At 44.5% G+C, this 19063-nt stretch overlaps 1 protein-coding gene across 3 annotated transcripts in view; it reads left to right on the top strand.

The window, feature by feature from the left end:
* The window catches only part of ADCY8 (adenylate cyclase 8), a 364716-nt gene that overhangs the window by 59704 nt on the left and 285949 nt on the right, over window positions 1-19063 (top strand). The window contains exon 1 of one of the 3 annotated variants that reach the window (XM_077271243.1): window positions 18922-19049. The exons of the other annotated variants lie outside the window; for them this stretch is intronic. The gene's annotated coding sequence lies outside the window, so the exon portion shown is untranslated. Of the gene's footprint in view, window positions 1-18921; window positions 19050-19063 lie in introns of those variants that run through there. 3 annotated transcript variants of the gene reach the window in all.

The raw sequence follows: 19063 nt of genomic DNA, 5'->3' as shown, positions 1-19063 counted from the left end.
ATCACACCACATTTAGAGGATGTAATATTCGACAGTGCAGTGATCAAGGCTTGACACACTCGATGCTTAATTCTTGGTTAGAGAACACAGAATTTGATATTTTGGTTGCCCCATAATTAATATTGCAGAGGGTGATCCTCTTATAATCTTGCAATATTTAGTGTATGGAAATAAATGTGTGTTATGACTTCAACGCGTTTCGTTCTCCTACATTCTTGGCGGTTGCATTGTTTCCAGAATGGAACCATTGTATATTTTCTATACGATTTATAATGTCACTATGGGGACAACATAATAAATGATCACAATGGGTGATCCCAGTGTATGCACACAATAGAGAAGGATCCAGTCCGAGGTTTCCTATGTGCTCAGAAGTCAGTCCATGTTTTGTTAGAGAGAGGGAGGAAGGGCGTGGATCCCGGGAGCGGATTTCAAAATCCTGCAACGCGTTTCAGAGTAGATGTAGCTCCTTCTTCAGGCACGTTTTGACTATTAGGCTACATTCACACATCCGTGTGACATGTCTTGGGACTGTCCGTTTTTTTTTCGGACAGCACATGGACCCAGTCTGTGAGACTCAGAGAGTGTCTTGTTCTCATCCATTTTGTGAATCAGACTCGGCCACTAATGTCTATGGGAATCCATGAGACTTGGATGATACATGGAAGATATGTTCCATCTGAGCTTCATGCATTTTTAAAGTGAACCTGTCAACAGGTTTTCACAATATAAATTACGGCCATCCCCTTTACCGCCTTTTTTACAGAATTCTAGTAAGCTGTATATAACTCCCCAACCCCTTTAGGCATAGCATAAAAAAATACTTTTTATTTTAACCCATATGATGCGGTCCAGTCCAATGGGCGTCTCTAGTCTTGATCCAGCGCCTCCTATCTTCTTACGATTGCCACCCTTTCCTGCTTCATGGTAATGACGTGTCCTATGTCGTCCACACTGTGTCCTCCATCGCGTTCCTGCGCAGGCGTACTTCTCTGTGTCCTGTTGAGTTCAGAGCAAAGTACTGTAGTGCGCAATTTACGTGAAGGTCATCGGCGCTCTTGGCCCTTTCCCCACTCGTGTGCACTACAGTGCTGTCCTCAGGAATGCAGTGAGAAGCGCAAGAGCACAATTGGGGGCGCTGTGTGGGTGACGTAGGACTCGTCTTCCAATATGAAGCAAGGAAGGAAGACGGCACTTGTGGGAAGAAAGGAGGCACCGGATTGAGGCCAAAGATGCCCATCGGACCGTACCAGGATGACGCTTGTGAGAAGAGAGGAGGCGTCGGATCAAGACCAGAGACGCCCATCGGACTGGACCAGGACAGCACTTGTGGGAATAAAGGAAGGACCAGATCAAGACCAGAGACGCTCATTGGACAAGACCAGAACTGCGCTTGTGGGAAGAGAGGAGGCACCAGATCAAGACCAAAGATGCCCATTGGACCGAACCAGGATGATGACTGTGGGAAGAGAGATGGAGCCGGATCAAGACCAGCGATGCCCATTGGACCGAACCAGGATGACGACTGTGGGAAGAGAGGAGGAGCCGGATCAAGACCAGAGATGCCCATCGGACAAAACCAGAACTGCTCTTGTGGGAAGAGAGGAGGCACTGGATAAAGACCAGAAACGCTCGTCGGACTGGACCAAGACGGCGCTTGTGGGAAAAGAGGAGGTGCCGGATAAAGAACAGAGATGCCCATCGGACCAGCCCATGAGCCGTATGGAGTTATAATGCTGTAAAAGAGGCGGTGAACATACATTATAGTGGGAAAGCCATGTGACAGGTTCCACTTAACTGTTCCATTGTTACCAGTAAATGGATGAAAACGTTGACACAGTCTGCCTGCTTTAGTGGAAAAAAAGGGATGAGAAAAAATAAAAATGATGCAACTAGGATGCAACACTCACACGAATGGGTGAACATAACCTAAGCTGTAGGGTTTAAATAAAGGGGAAGTGATACTGACGGAGACATTCACTATTGAGAAACGAATAGAGCACATTTCACCATCTGACTTCTTGCACAGATGCTGATTCACTACTTCTATGGGCCCCATTGTGCATTTTGTACATTATCAATTGAGTTGAGGACACATCTGTAAACCTCCATAACCCTGTATGTTTCTTCATGTATTTGTACATCTAAGTGGCACTAAATATTATTTTTGGTTGTTTTTATCCAAGTATTTTTAGTTTCGGTTCTAATTTAGGCTAATTGACCGATACTGTGTTATCCTAAATATCGGTGATAAGTGTTATCATCTGAACTGTATGATTAATCTGCAGTTCATTTTTTCTATGATTTCATTGACCAGGAAAAGTGGGTTTGTACAAAATTGATCGAGTTGTCTCTTAAGTCCAATGAATCTGAGCAGTATCTAAGGTTGTTCTCCATAACTAAATCTCCTGTAAGCCTACGTCATGTATACCAATATTCGTATCAGAACGAAAATCCTGAATCTTAGGTCATAGACTAGAACAACCCTAGTTTCTTCATTTTTAGTCATTGGACAGGTCCCTTATTTCAGGAACTTGGAGATGACGGTTTGCCTCTTGTCCATTTTCGATAGATGGTTATCTACTGTTCATAGCTGATGGTCCAGAACATAGATCACAATTCTACAATTCGGCCATGGTTGGTCCCTTTTTCATGGATTGGTAGATAGTTTCTGGGCTTAGCCCAGTCCTTGCGAATACTATATACAAAAGTAAACTTGGTAAGTTACCCCTTGCAGGTCACTCTTTTCAGAGACTGGTAGAAAGATATTTGGGACTGGTCCAGATCTCCTTTGAGATAAACCTGTGGTCCAAGCATTGGTAAGACGTTTGCTCTCTGAAAGTGCATCTTCTGCATCATACATAGTCATTCCTGTTTTTCTAAATCTATATATATCATCTCCTTAAGCCATCTGGCAGTCTCCACAAATGGAAACGGTGCACCAGTAGACCCACAATAACAGCATCTCACGCAGCACTGTGCTGTGCTCCGATGAGGAGTGAGGAACCCCAACACAATGGTCTATGGATGGTCATGTCTTTCTTTCGGAGAAGACTTTATCGTATCACACAATGGCATGTATGCTTACTCATCTTCCAAGGCTTGTTAACGATTTGGACATTAACTTATAGGGTAGCTTATTTGCTTATCTTTTCCCGGACACTAAGACTCCCTACACCAGCAGATGGTCTTCAAAACAACCAGTACCCTCCTAGATATCCATGTTAGCCATGGTTCAGCTCTTCCGTTTCTGAAGCTAATACATGGAGAGTTGGGTTTCATCCAGTCCAGATGTATAGACACACAAGCAATGTGATCCCAGTAATAATGGGCAGGTCTGTCTAATCTGTGGGTCTGGTGGTCCTAGGAGGTAAGCTTGGGTTCTCGATTTCTCAAAGATAAGATGCCGGAGCCAATAACCACAACTGGAATGTTCTCCCAGTTGTAGACGTGGTCCAGGGTCCCTTGTTTTAGAAACTGGATATCTATGGTGCAAAAAATACTAATTTGGTCCATCTAGGCTTTGTGCCAAAATATCACCTCCTCTATACCTCCTATATTCACGGAGGCATGGAGGTACGGTATATTTTGGGGTAAGGAATACTCCCAGGTCTAAGCTGTAAAACTGAGTTTTCTATTACTTTTGGCTGAAGACTGTCCTAAGAATCTGGACTTTATTTACTTATTTTGTAGCGTACCAGTTTGTAGATACATGCCGAGATAAATTATGTATGACTCCTGGCATCGTTCTGCATTATTTGTATCCTTGTTCTAAAAAACACATTGTACTTTGTGCAAAGCATCCGCCCCGGGAGGAGACTGACACTATCTCACATGCATCTCTTTGTAACCTCCCGGTATACCGTAACCGAAAAACAAAAGGCAGCCAATTAGTAGTAGGTTGGTATGTCAGAAGGCGTCGTTACTAATGCATTAGGGTACAGTAGCTTGGCTTATCGTGTTTTCCTTGAATGGTTAGGGTAAACAGATCCTCATATATGATAGAATTGGGCTTGGCTTCATGAGAGCCGACGCGTTCCAGCTCTTCAGTTGAAAGGGTTTCCAAGACAGATAGAGGAGCACAAACAAGCTCGAAAAGACAAGATGTTCGGCATGCAGGGTGCAGATAAGATAACAGGCAGGACGCATGAAAAGATGCTCCATCTAGGCAGCCAGACCACACGCTGGCATCCTGCTATGGCTATATCGCTTGCTCATACATTTCCAGCGTTATGTGCTTGGTATTTTCCAGAATGGAAGTAGAATGACACGTTGCCTTCTTGTCAAGCTTATCTCTGGCTCTCGTCACTGTCATGTTGGTATATTACTTATTCAGAATCATTATAACATCCTTCCCATTAGCATGTAGAAATGGGGAAAAAACGGAAGAGATCCACCAATAAAGTTAAAAATATTTTAATTTTATTACAAATAATTATAAAAGGCAAGGGTATAAAAAAGCACGATATAGATAGCAAAATACCGTAGGGGACGCAGGGCATATAGAGAAGGGCAAGGAAAATACAAAAACATCACATGTATAATTATGATATATTAGGAGACTATAGGAAGGATTCAATCAATAAAGGAACTAATGCAAATAAAAAACTTCCTTCCCTATAGATTAACCTCACTGACCAAGCTACCATTCAGTGATGGTAAGGAGGCAGCATGGATAGAGCCATAATGTCATAACAGGATAAATGTCCCAATTGCATGTCCTTAAAGGTACTAAATTAACCTATTTGTCCGCAAAACCAAAACCCAGGGGTCCCCTCACCCCGACGCGCGTTTCGCCTGGGCTTTGGTTTTGCGGCAACACCTATCAGGTAATTATTGTTCATGTACTGTTACGTCTTGGCTGGACAAATAGGTTCATTTAGTGGCTTTTTCTGCACTTACCTTTAATGTCTACTTCCTTTCATAATTTCAACGTTCCTGGCCCCTTTATGTAATCATGTCCTGCATCCAGGGCCTTTCCTGTAATAATGTCCCCATCCTGACTCCTTATTATATTAATGTCCTCCATCCTGGCCGAATTCTGTAATAAAGATCCCCATCCTGGCTCTTTCCTGTAATAATGTCCTTATCACGGGCCCTTCCTGCAACAAAACTCCACGATTTTTGGCCCCTTCCTGTAATAATGTCCTCCATCCTTGGCCTTTCCTGTAATAATGTCCCCATCTTGGATGCTTCTTGTAATAATGTCCTCCATCATGGACCCTGTCCAGTAAAAATTCTCCCCATCCAGGGCCTCTTCTTGGGCTATTGTCCCCCCCTCCTGGGCCTCTTCTTGGTATATTGTCCCCCACCCTGAGTGAGCTTTTCCTGTAATAATGTCCTCAATCTTGGCCCTCTCCTATATTAATGTCCTCCTTCCAGGACCCCACCCTGTAATAATGTCCCCCATCCTTGATCCCTTCCAGTAATAATATCACCCATCCCAAGCCCCTTCCAGTAATAATGTCACCTATTCTTAGCCCTTTCTTTGTATAATGTCCCCCATCTTAGACTGCATCCTATATTAAAGGGAATCTGTTGCCAGGATTGGCCGATACGAATTATGACTTTGGTTCTGTAGTGCCTTTTCTTAAAGGATGACCTCTTCCCTTTATATAAGTCTTTAATATTAGATTAGTGGGGATCTGACTCCTGAGAAACCCCTCTGATCAGATAATTGAGGGGACCATGGCGCAACAAAAGTGGAACAGCGCTGTTTATTGTGTAGTGGCCAAAAATGGAACTGCAGTCTCTACTATACCAGTGAATGGGAGAAAACTTCTTGCTTCATTTTATTCATCTTATAAGTGGATTCTATATAACAGTAAAGTAATCTAAACTTCATCTTTTCAATGTTTAAAGCATCTTAGCGCTAACAGGCTACTATATTCTTTTGATAGTCTACAATGCAGTCACTGCAGCTTGCACCCGTTCACATGTGCTTTATTCTGTTTGGAGGTGCTAGTCAGTGTCACAGCCACTACACAATGTGCAGAGCTTTCCCACTTTTTGTCCACTACAATCCGTTGATCAATGGTGTTGCCTCACATCCTCACCCCCTGATGAAACTGAAAAAATGACTGGTCCTCGGTAGTGAAGTTCGATAAAAATCCCTTTATCTTTAATTATCAGTTGTCTCTTAGCTAGTGGGTGGCGACTGTCTGCTGTGTTTCCTATACACAGCACACACACACACATACACATTAGATATTCCTGATCCTCTTTCTCTATGTATCTCTTGTTCAGAAGCAACAACAACGTGGAGGATATTATTCAGCCGTTCTAAGCAGTGTAACTGTGAATCCAGCTCTGGAGTGAGCTAAAATACTTACTAGACTGCAGCAGCTGTGTCCATTACTCTTTTCCACTTCAGTGTCCTCTTTCTATAGACATCAATAGGCAGCTGTAATCTGATCCCTCAGTGACCTGGCAGCGAACGGTGAGTTCCGAAAGGGAAGAAGTGGCTCATATGTGGAGAAAGAAGCGTATTCCTTTGATAAGATATGTTACAATGTTTGTTCTGTTCGCTTGTACTATTGATTCATGAAAAATTTGTCAAAAAGGCTATTTAAATACAGACTTTTGGCGTATGTTATGGGTCCAGTGCAAATAAAATATATTCTGTCCACAGTGAATGGAAGAGAAGAATGTCGCCTGCGCTTTTACATGTGAGGTTCATTTTACATTTTTTTGATGCATTACAAGGTGGTTGCTGAATTGATCTGCGATCAGTTATAATGTAGAATCCATTTATTTACGGCGGGTAAAGTTGCGGTGAGTTCGCCGTCTGCAGAACATGTCCTGCTCCGAGCATTCATCACATCCTGCAGCCGTAGCAGACGGGTTTCATCTCGCTCATTTATTAAAAGTTGCTTTCTGTGGAAGCTTTTCAATATTTGATGAGTCCAGTAATGGGAAGAGACATTAAGATTCATTTCCAGGCCTCGGCCAATCCTGTAATCCGGAGGCTTACATACAGGAGAGGGGAAACATGGAGGAGGCTTACATACAGGAGAGGAGAAACATGGAGGAGGCTTACATACAGGAGAGGGGAAACATGGAGGAGGCTTACATACAGGAGAGGAGAAACATGGAGGAGGCTTACATACAGGAGAAGGGAAACATGGAGGAGGCTTACATACAGGAGAAGGGAAACATGGAGGAGGCTTACATACAGGAGAGGGGAAACATGGAGGAGGCTTACATACAGGAGAGGGGAAACATGGAGGAGGCTTACATACAGGAGAGGGGAAACATGGAGGAGGCTTACATACAAGAGAGGGGAAACATGGAGGAGGCTTACATACAGGAGAGGGGAAACATGGAAGAGGCTTACATACAGGAGAGGAGAAACATGGAGGAGGCTTACATACAAGAGAGGGGAAACATGGAGGAGGCTTACATACAGGAGAGCGGAAACATGGAGGAGGCTTACATACAGGAGAGGGGAAACATGGAGGAGGCTTACATACAGGAGAGGGGAAACATGGAGGATACAGAGATTACAATTGTTCCGGTGCGCAGGATGACGCTAGTGTCGTCGCGCAACCTCACCACCAGTTACGTTAACGTCGCAGCGCGGCACAGTGGCTGCTTTGTGTATTGCTTCCTGAAATGTTTGGGGAGCGGTGCTAGCAATCGTTAACTTGACATTTAATACAGTATAAGCCATTTAGAATGTCAAATTAAAATTTCCTACATCATGGCTTCCATGAAGTTATGTGTTCATTTGAAGTTTGCTACATCATGGGATGTCGTGTGTTGGATGTGAAATTAAAGTTTTGTGCATTATGGTATGTAACAGGCAAAGTTTGCAACATCATGATATGTAGCAGTGTCGCGTTATAGTTTATATGTAGCAGTGTCAGGGTAAAGTATATAAGTAGCAGGGTCAGGTTAGAGTTTATATGTAGCAGTGTGCGTCTCTGCAAGATGAATTGACATGCTGCGGTCTAGAAAGATGCGCCGCATGTGCGTATACGCAGGGATGCCGGAGGAGTCATTTCATATCTAACAAGAAAAGGGACTATGTAATAAAAGAGGGTGCTGTGAATAACAAAATCACCAAGAATACACTATGTAAGATACAGCTCTGTACATAACAGCAGAGGAAACTATATAATAAGGGACGGCACCATATATAACTAGAGAGGATGGTACGTAATAAGGGACGGTGTTATATATAATAAAAGAGGAAACTATGTAACTAAGGATGGTGTTATACATGACAAGTGAGTACACTATATACTAAGGGACTGTGTTAAACATAAGTGAGTACACTATACTAAGGGACTGTGCTATACATAAAAAGTAACTACACTATATGCTGAGGGATGGCCCTATACATAATAAGCGAGTACACTATATACTAAGGGACTGTGCTACGTATAATAAATGAGTACATATACTGTATACTAAGGGACTGTGTTAGACATAATAAGCGATAATAACATCTTCCTCCACCTTACCTTATTCCTGTCCATTATAACTCCCCCTTCCTCCCATCCCATTCCCCCACTTCCCTCATTATCCTTCTCCCCCCGCATCCCATTATTGTACTTTCCCCACCAACATCTTTCCCTCTCCACCACCTCCATCATTGCCCTCACCACCACCTCCATAATTGCCTTTCCCCCACCACCCCCATCATTGCCCATTCCACCACCTCCATCATTTCCTCCTCCCCCACTACCCCATTATTGCCCATTCCACCACCTCCATCATTTCCTCCTCCCCCACTACCCCCATTATTGACCATTCCACCACCACCATTGTTGTCCTTTCCACCACCACCTTCATTGCCTTCTACCCCACCACCCCATCATTGTCCTTTCCACTAGCTCCATCACTGCCTTCTCCCCACCCCATCATTGCCCTTTCCACCACATCCATCATTGCCTTCTCCCCCACCACCCCCATCATTGCCCATTCTACCACCTCCATCATTTCCTCTTCCCCACCACTCCTATTATTGTCCTTTCCACCACCAACTTCATTGTCCTTTCCACCATCACCATCATTGCCTTCTCTCCCACCGCCCCTATCATTGTCCTTTCCACCACCTTCATTATTGCTTTCTCCCCCACCACCCCCATCATTGCCTTTTCCCCATCATTGCCCTCTCCTCTACCTACATACACAGCACCATTCACCTCTCTGCGTGTTCCCCCGCAGCACTACGCATGCACGCACACACACGCCAACACTCATCTCTACACACATACGCACACTCGCAGCACCATTCACCTCTCCGCGTGCTCTCCTGCAGCTTCACTGTCGCTGGCAGCTTCCTCTGTCTGGCACAGCTGATCGCTGAATGATGAGTCATCCAGCCACACTGCTGTGTGGGACAGGAAGTGCAGGCAGGAAGCAGGATGGATTGCTGCAGCTCCGCTCCCATTTTCTCTTGTGGGCAGCGGAGCTGTAGGGATCACTCCCTGCCTGCAGCACATGAAGGCAATTTGGACAGGGGTACCCCAGAGCCTCAGGGCTGGATAAACAGGCCCGATTGCCCTTATTATTAGCCAACCCGCAGGGGCCCCCTTCCATCTCCTGGCCCCGGTGCAGCTGCACCCGCTGCACATGCGGTATGTCTGCCACTGCGAGACACAATATAGAATTTGATATCCTAAACTAGTGATAATCTGTAGACAGATTTAAAATGACAACAGAATTTTAAATGGAGCTCTGGGTGTGGCAAGAGCTCAAATAGATGTACCTTAAAGTGGTTTTATCACTGAAATGTTTGATCTAAACTGAGTACCTCCTCTAATTGCTGCTGTTTTGCTGATTCTGAAACAGTTTTTCTTTTTCTTTAGTGCCCCTCCATTCCAAAGTTAAGCCCCCAATAATAAAGGCACAAATTGTCCCTTTAATCAGTCCAGTGGATCACAAAACTTCTTTGTGGGCGTTAGCTTTTTTTCACCTTTGACACTGGCCAATCAAAATGTGACCACGCCCACAGAAGTGGTGTAGTACACGCCCAGTTAGTTCAAGGAAAATTATACGTTTAGGGGGCATAACTTTGGAACGGAGGGGCACAGAAGAAAAAGAAAAACTGTTCCAGAATGAATGGAGCGGCGGCAATTGGAGGAGGTGCACAGTTTAAATAATAATGAAAAAAAACCAGCGAAACATTCTATTTGAATTGAAAGCTTCATTTTTGGCGACATTGCACAGAGTATTGTATATTCTCCCTCTCATAAAGTTATACATTATACCCTACCCCTGTCGTTCCTCCTAAAATTTTGGCATAAATTGACAACTTTGCGTCACTACTTGTGGGCGTGTCTCTTCACAGTCTGACACTGTCCAATCAGAACTGACAGCAGCTGACTATGTAGAGACATCTCTTTTGGCAAGGGGGAATGGTAACCCCCATTTGTCAATTTATTCATATATTTCAAGGAAGAATACCAGAGAAACAACACAATGCAAAATGTATATTAAAGGAGTTGTCCAACTTTGGGGATTTTTTTTTTTACTTAAATTGATGTACTTGAGACTAAAAATCATTTTTATAATTGGGTTTATTAAAAAAATTGCACCATTTGACTTTTACAGGCTTTTTGTATCTTTACACATTCAATTGTGATGTCATCTGTGCTCATAAATCAGCTGAGAGGAGCTCAGAAAAAGACAGATAAAGGAGTTAAAAACTCCCCAACATCAGACTGTCATGGCGGGCTCACTGACGGATTCTCAGTTAACTCATTCTGGAGCCAGCCGGCAATACAGAAGCTATAAAAGGCAAACGGTGCGATATATTTAATAAAACCCAATTGCGAAAATGATTTTTAGCCCCAGTTACATGCATTTAATTAGGAAAAAAAGTGCCCCCCCCAAAAAAAAAAAAAAAAAAAAAGATGACTAATCACTTTAAGGAATAATACTCCAGAAGAGTTTTTTTTCATACGGACATGTTAGAGGGTAACAGTCGGATTTTGGATCATATGACCCTTTCTTTCATCGACCTCCACTCTTTCTGTCATAGTTACAGGGATGTGATTGGTTGTTTTGTTTGTTTCTTTGTAACACGGAGGTAATTTAGATACATGACATTCTGGAATGTGATTTATGGGATTAGATCTGATGCCTCGGATCATTTTTTTTCTAAGGAGTGTTTCTACAGCAGGGGATAATTTTGGATCTATGGTGTCCTTCACTGTATTTCAAGCCCAATTACAATCACAGTGCAGCTTTGTTATTCACGCTCGCCCTACAGGCGTAATCCCCCGCGGGACCAGGAGCCGAATATTGCACACAAACCATTAGGCTGACAAACCCTCAATCATCCCACATATCTGACTGTGAGCGAGAAATAGGCACCTGCATGGGAACTGCTCCAGACCCTACATTTGTAGGTGCAGACCCCAAGATAACCCCTTTAAATTGAGTCCCCTGTGTGGGTCCACTGCTGTGACCCTGGGGTCATTTTTGGCAACTAATTTTGAGCCCCTTTTGTGCAATTATTCGCCTTTCCTATATAGTACAGAAATGCCCTCTCCTTTTAAGAAGTCTATTTTCTCATGACACATTGTAGCAAATCCATTAACAAGGTGCAATTCACATTACAGCCACAGGATGGCGTCAGTTAGACACATATAGCATAAACATCTCCCGACAGAGTGTCACAATATCATGTCTTTTCTTAAAAGATGGACATCGTGCACTACTTATGATGGGATACATCAAATCAAGAGGAAAAGTAAGGAAACAGCATCTGAATTGGCACGAGAGGATAACTTTGGGATACTTTGCTGGGAGATGCTTATGCCGTTTTTTGCCATATGCGTCTATAGGTGGCCGCCCAGTGGTTGTGTTGTGAATTGCAGGTAGTTGCATGTTTTGCCTGCATGTCATCATAGTAATGTATTGAATTTGTATCATAAGACTTTGTAGTGTCTTTGATGTGAAAGTCTTCCCAGCTCACCACAAGGCCGGGCCGCTGTTATTTGTGACTTTGTTTTGCTAGGACTTGATCTGAATAATTTGAGCAATAATGAAGGAGTCGCGGGTTAATGGTTTATCACTCGTGTATGGGGGGAGCCTCTTGAGTGCATCCATTGACCAATATCCTGTAGACACAATTACGGTTCAGCGGTAATTGTATCGGCTTCACATCAGAGGTGTGTAGGCTGAGAGGTTCTAATGGATTGGGGGGGAAAAAGCAACTGTTGGCTGGAATCTGATTACAAGGAAATGCTTTCTGTCTTACTGGGATCATCATAGTTGCATTAATCATATCGAACAATTTATTGCATTTATAGCACTAGGGGATTTTAATATGAAGCTCCAAAAGCTAAGGAATGAAATAACATTATGCTTACTGCCGGCCGTCACCACTAGAGGGAGCTGAGTGCTGGTATTGTATGCCAATGGTATTATCTGCAAGTGCATTGTGGGCGTGTCAGTGCACTCACATCGTCCATGTGCACTTCTCCCTCCCGGCTCCGCCTTCCTCCCTGTGATTGACTATTCAGTCTCTACATCATCCCTGTGGCAGGTTGGATTTTGCACATGCACAATATGGTTCTATGTGTGGGTGTAAGCCTTGCTACCATACTGAGATTGTGCTGCCTTCTAAGAGAGGAAATATTATTTTGGGAGGTTTCCTTTCTACATACTGTAGATGGTGCATTCCCAGTATGATATAAATGTATCTTCGTGTACATGGGGAAATTGTCATGATCCAGGCCGGGGTTGGTTTCTTGTTATTTTATCCCCGGTCTGGTCATGCGGGGGTTATCCTTCTCTGCCTCGTTTTGGGTGCTGTGTGGCTATTTCAGTCTGTTGTGGTCTGCAGACCAATGTCAGTGATAGTTCATGCTTCCAGGCTAGAGCAGCTGATCCCTTGATACCGTGTTTGTCCTCTGCCCATGTACTCTGTTCCCATGACTTCCCTTTCCTGCCTTCCCGCTTTGTCTTAGTATTCGCTCCCTATTCTTGGACCTCTTGGTTTGTGACCCGGCTTGGCTTGTGACCTGTTTTACTGTCTCTCATCTCGGTTATATCTGCTCTTGTCTAGCTCTGACTTCTGGCTTGTATTTGGCCACGTGTATTGCTGTGACCTCTGGTACTTCTTGTCCTGACTGTTTCTGACTCGGCTCCTCTGACCACTCTTTTGCCACTTGGTGACGCTTATGCTGCTTCTCAGTAGTGTTACGCTGTGTGTGCAACCTCTCTTCCCTCACCAGCATCCCCTGGTGGAGGGTGCACTATACTGCACTACAGCAGGATTACATTATCACTGACCATACATTTAAAGGGGATTTTGCATTTTTTTTCTCTGCCCTGCTTTCTGTGGATCCGCTCCATACCTTGGCAGATCAAATGGACAGTTTTACACAAATGATACAGGACCTGTCTGTGGAACAGAGAGCTTTTACCTCGTCTCATAACCACCTGCAAAGGGAGCTTTCGGACACAGTAAAATATTTGCAGACTGACTGTAAGCACTGTAACACTGTTGATGTCTCATTGCACTCTCCGGAACCTATGGTCAGGCTCCCAGATACCTTCTCCCGAGAAAAGGAGAGGTTCCATATGTTTAAGGAGAGTTGCAAGCTATTGTTTTCTCTTAGAACCCGATCTTCAGGAGATGAGAGTAAGCAGGTGTGATAATAAGTTTCTTAAGGCCCCGTCACACTTAGCGATGCTAAAGCGATCCCGACAACGATACGACCTGTCAGGGATCGTTGCTGCGTCGCTATGTGGTCGCTGGTGAGATGTCAAACAGTGAGATCTTCCCAACGACGCAGCAGCGATGCGGCGACCTGTAGCGACCTGTACAACGATGTCGTTGGTCGTTGTGACCCTGTCACATGGCAGCTATTATGACGATTCATACCTCGATGAGGGATGTCCTGTGTGACGTTGTAGTCAACGAGGTCGTTGGTAAGGTGTCAAACACAGCGATGTGTGCTACCCAGCGGGACCTCAACGATCAAAAAAAGGTCCAGGCCATTCCGACACGACCAGCGATCTCCCAGCAGGGGCCTGGTCGCTGCTACGTGTCAAACATAGCGAGATCGCTACTGAGGTCGCTGTTGCTCGCTTAGTGTGACGGGGGCTTTAACTGTGGGAGTGACCTCAGTCGTGGGCTTTCTCTTTACCTGCTCCTGCCCCTGAACGTGTGTCTGTGGACAGATTCTTTGAGGCTTTAGGACTTATTTTTGATGAGCCTGACCGGGTCAGAGTGGCAGAGGACACAATCATGAGTCCCTTTCAGGGTAAGCTCTCTGCTCAATGGTATTGCTCCTAGTTCCATTGATGGTCCCCTGAGGTGTCCTGGGATGACTCTGCGGTGAGATGTCAGTTCAGGAGAGGACTGTCGGATCACCTGAAGGACACTCTGGCTCTCCATCCACCACCCAGCTCAATGGAGGAGGCTATGACTCAGACTATCCATATGGATCGGAGGCTAAGGGAGAGAGGTGCTACACAGTGAGAGGTTCCATTACTCCCCGTGCTATTCCTGTTGTTTTGCCACTGTTTGAAACCATGGAGGTGGGAGCCACCAACCTCAAGGAGAAGGAGAGGAGACGGCGACGTGAAGGAAAGCTGTGTTTTTACTGCGGAGATCCCGGATATTGGAAAAAGGACTGCACCTTCTGCCCACCGACTAACAAACGGCTGAGTCTAGGTGATTGTTGTGGAGGTCACCCAGACTCTCAGGTACATTTTCTTCATTTTCTAAAGTACTGTTGTAAGTAGAACTTAGTTGTGGTGGTTGCTGCTGCACTTCTGCTTTTGTGGACTGCGGTTTGTCCATGAACTTTATTGACTCTAACTTGGTGACCAAGTGTAAGTTAGAGACAGTTAGTGTCATGACATGGGGACAGTTTGACCAGGGTTTAGGCCTGGGGTGCTAACCGGGAATGCGAGCCGATACACGAGGAGAGAGAAGACCGAGGTGTGAAGAGCGCCCAGGACCTGAGCTAAGCCGTTCATGTGATCACAGGGGGCGGAGCTAAGCCAGTCACGTGACCACAGAGCGGAGTTACCCTACGAGCGGACGAAGAGCCCACCATAGTGTGGAGAAAGGTGCGAAAACCGAATAACAAAGTGAAAGCAAAGCCAAAGGTCAGAAGCCAGACAAGTACAAGGTAACCAAGAGCAAAACAAACAAGTAAACAGGGCCGAACCAAGGGGTAAGAATATCAGGAGGGACACAGTAGTACCGAGCAGGAAGACAGAGACAGTAGTAAAGAGACACATGGGGTCATACACAGCGAAACACATGCAGAGGAACAGCGATTACAGGCTAGTAACCTGGGTCAGCAATCTCTAGCCGAGTAAACAGAAGTATCACCGACACTGGACACAGGAACTACCATCATTAAATAGCCGCCCCAGAACCAAAGAGAGGTGGACAAACTTAACCCTGACCTGACCAGGACGGAGCAGAACCGCCCCGTCCTGAGTCATGACAGGCTGGAGACTCCTTTTCATATTGTTACCATTGACAAAACGCCACTGGCTAAGAATGCTGTCAAGTTTGTCTCAGAGGAGTTTCTCCTTAAAGTGGGCTCCTTGCACCAGGAACGTATTTTATGTTTCGTTCTGGACAATCTACCTGCGGGACTGGTTTTGGGGTTCCCCTGATTACAATTACATAATCCAGTGATAGTCTGGGAATCTCGGGACATTGTTAAATGGGGTCCTAATTGTAGTAGAAGTTGCCTTTCTACTGTATCTTTGTCATCCGTCAGTCTGGAGGGTATTCCCGAGTACCTGAAGGACTTTGAGGATGTGTTCTCCGAAAAGGAGGCTGAGGCTCTACCACAACACTGCCCATTCGATTGTGCTGTTGATCTTGTTTCTTGTGCCAAATTGCCGAAGGCCCATCTGTACAATCTCTTCTGCCCTGAACGGGCTGCTATGAAGGAGTATATCTCTGATAGCCTTCGTGAAGGGCACATTCGGCCATCTGTTTCCCCTGTGGCAGCGGGGTTCTTTTTTGTTAAAAAGGATGGTGGTTTACACCCATGCCTCGTTTTATATATTCTTCTGATAAACAGAATCACATGGGTCACTTCTGTTCGGTTTTCCAGAGTCTCGGAGAAAACTTCTGGCTTGTATTTGACCTCGTGTATTGCTGTGACCTCTGGTACTTCTTGTCCTGACTGTTTCTGACTCGGCTCGTCTGACCACTCTTTCGCCACTTGGTGGCGCTTATGCTGCTTCTCAGTGGTGCTACGCTGTGTGTGCAACCTTTCTTCCCTCACCAGCATCCCCTGGTGGAGGTTGCGCTATACTGCACCACAGCAGCATTACAGCAATACTTTGTATGTGCTGTCTGGCGCAGCAGTAGCGCATACACGAGATTCCAGATAGCTGAAAAGATGATGTAGGGATCTACAGCGTTATCAATCAGGGAGAGGAGGCGAATGAGGCATGAGGCTCTGTGAGTGCATTGACACGCTCACAATGCGCATGCTTTCTAACTAGCACGCAGATTCAAAGGGGTTGTCCACCTTTCAGGACAAATTTTTATTACTAAAGAGAATCTGTCACCAGGGCAAGTGTCCCATTTTTTCTGTTCTTTTATTACTACTGCTCCCCAGAGCATGCCGTTCATTTTTTTTTAAATCTGCCTTATTGTTCCACATATATGGGCCTTTATATCTAGTATTAATATTTATGGTCTTTTCCTAGGGGGTGTGGCTCACAGGATTCCTCGGGGGCGTCTTTTTAGACTGCTCTGCATTATTATAATGTGATCACCTTCCTCTCTGGAAAAAAATTATAAAAAATAGCAGTGAATAAAAAAAAACAAATATCTCTGTAGCCATATGAAATATTAAATAAACAACCAAACAACAAACTCAGGAGCAGCAGGAATAAAATAGGAGAGAAAATTGGACACTTCCTTCCCGGCACCGCCTTCCTCTCGCAGTTTCTACATCGTCCCTGGGGTTACTCCAACCACCATTAGTGACCTGATAAGATCTTTCTAAAGTTCTATCCCTCCGTTAATTGTAGCACTGCAAACCTTTTAAAAAGCACTTTGGCAACACTTGTGCCAAAAAGTCTCCAATGTCTACTGGGCGTATCCAGCCCGTCTAAGTGGCCTGATCTGTCCTCGCTGACCTTACCCCTGGCCTGTTGACTCCTGTGGATGGCGCCTACAGATTGCACAAAAATGGCACCATCGTGCTACACTTTCGCAGACTCTTTGCCTATGAGCAATTTTGGTTTGTGCATTCACCGATTCCCGATGACCAAGTTGTGAACTTGGGACCAGACCAAGGTTAATTACTCTGCCCACACACGGGAAAACCTCTGCATTTGCCAGAAAGTAGCAGGCTACGACTCATGACAGCTAAAGGCAGCAATTTTTTTAAAAAAAGTGTTAAAGTGATACTTTTACCAAAGTTTGAAAGCTGCTTCCAGTCTTACAGATGGCAAATCCCAGCTATCGTGGTCACATGTAGAGAAACGGGAGCCCATGCGTCTGGCGCTGTCCCTATAGACAAAGCTGACCACCTTTAGGGTACGTGCACACCATTGGCGGACACAGACAGAAGAGACCCCTGTGCAAGAATAGAATATGGGATGTTTTCAGTCCAACAGCTCCTCATATTGCACATTTCCACCTACTTTGGGGCCCCTTTACCTCTTGGACCCCCTGGGCAGCTAATGATATGTCCTCCCCTGGTGTGCACAACATTTTTTTCACCCAATGAGTTTTCTCAAGAGGACAACACCTTAGAAAAAGCTGGAGATTTTCCTGAAACGCCTTTCTTAGAGTTTTTTAGTTACCGTTTACTCCGAGCTTTTTAAAAAATGTTGAGCTTTTATCGAGCATTTTTGTGGCATCTTTTTTTTTACTGTCATTTTCCAATGGTTTTTTTTAACTCCATTCAGCAATAATGGAAACACAAGCAAAAGCACTGGAAATAGCTTGAAAAGTCACCCGGTCGCCATCCAAGTGTTTTTTGAACCTTCATATTGACTATTGTAAAGTATAGAGCGTAAAATGCCAAAAGAATGGTCACATTGCTTATTTTAACCACTTGGCATCTTTGGAAGCTTTAAGAAGGTAAAAAATGCTCAAAATCCTGAACATGTGCACGGTAAGTCATTTTTACTTAGAAATGTATACAGTATGTTCATTTTTCTGAACGTTTAGTTAGAGCTTTTTTACACTAACCTGTCTTTGGATTGGAAGGATTACCGTCCAGGAGGGTGAGTTTTGGAGGTCTCCAAGGCACTGGCCCAAAAGCATCACCTGGTACGGGCTTTGTTATACCCCTGACAACACCGGTTCTTAAAATGTCGGGGCTTTCAGTTTGGAAAAATATACTAACCTAACATTCTAGAAATGCTTACATCACCTACTATCATTGTCATCTGTGAGCACCAGTGAGATGCATCGTTTTCACCGGTTTTTGCTCGCCACCCTGCCCTGACCGCTTTACATTGCTCCTCCAATAGCCGCCATACAAAATATATTGTTATTTTTTGCAAATTATATTTCTAATACTTTAACAGGAATACTTGGCTAATAGAGACGAATGTGAATAATCCGGCATAAAGCATGACAGATGCGGGCAGCGCGGTGTTTGTCTGCCGTATACGACTCGCTAAAATTAAGATGTTTTCGACACATGGCAAGTTTTTGACAAGGAGATAGCAGAGGTTGAATGGGATTAATAGTGCGCGCCAAGCAATGCGTTCTGCAGAGGCTAGCGTGATTACAGAAAATGAATCATGGACTATTAGAAGATTAATGTGTAAATCTATAATGTCCTCATTTCACTCCGAGAAAGTTAACAAAAACCCTACTCTAGAAATAATAAGGGACACTTAAACGCCATCAGGAAGTGTCACGGAATCTTCATTTTCAAACATTCTACTATGGAATCTGAGGAGTAGAAGGTTCTACCACTGAGGACCCTCATCTATTAGCTGGGGCCGAAGAGCCCTTGACTTTATAGGACCCTGCAACTACACAGGCCCAGGCCTTGGATACATCCATGATGTTAGGTCGACAGTACACATCATCATAGTAGCCAATTGCTGAAGTTAGTGGCTCCTCGGAGGTAGATTCATTGTT

Source organism: Ranitomeya variabilis, chromosome 6, assembly GCF_051348905.1.
Source record: "Ranitomeya variabilis isolate aRanVar5 chromosome 6, aRanVar5.hap1, whole genome shotgun sequence".
In the NCBI taxonomy this organism is placed as follows: Eukaryota; Metazoa; Chordata; class Amphibia; order Anura; family Dendrobatidae; genus Ranitomeya; species Ranitomeya variabilis.
Note: the sequence above shows the minus strand (reverse complement) of the source record. Positions and strands in the feature narration are given on the sequence as shown.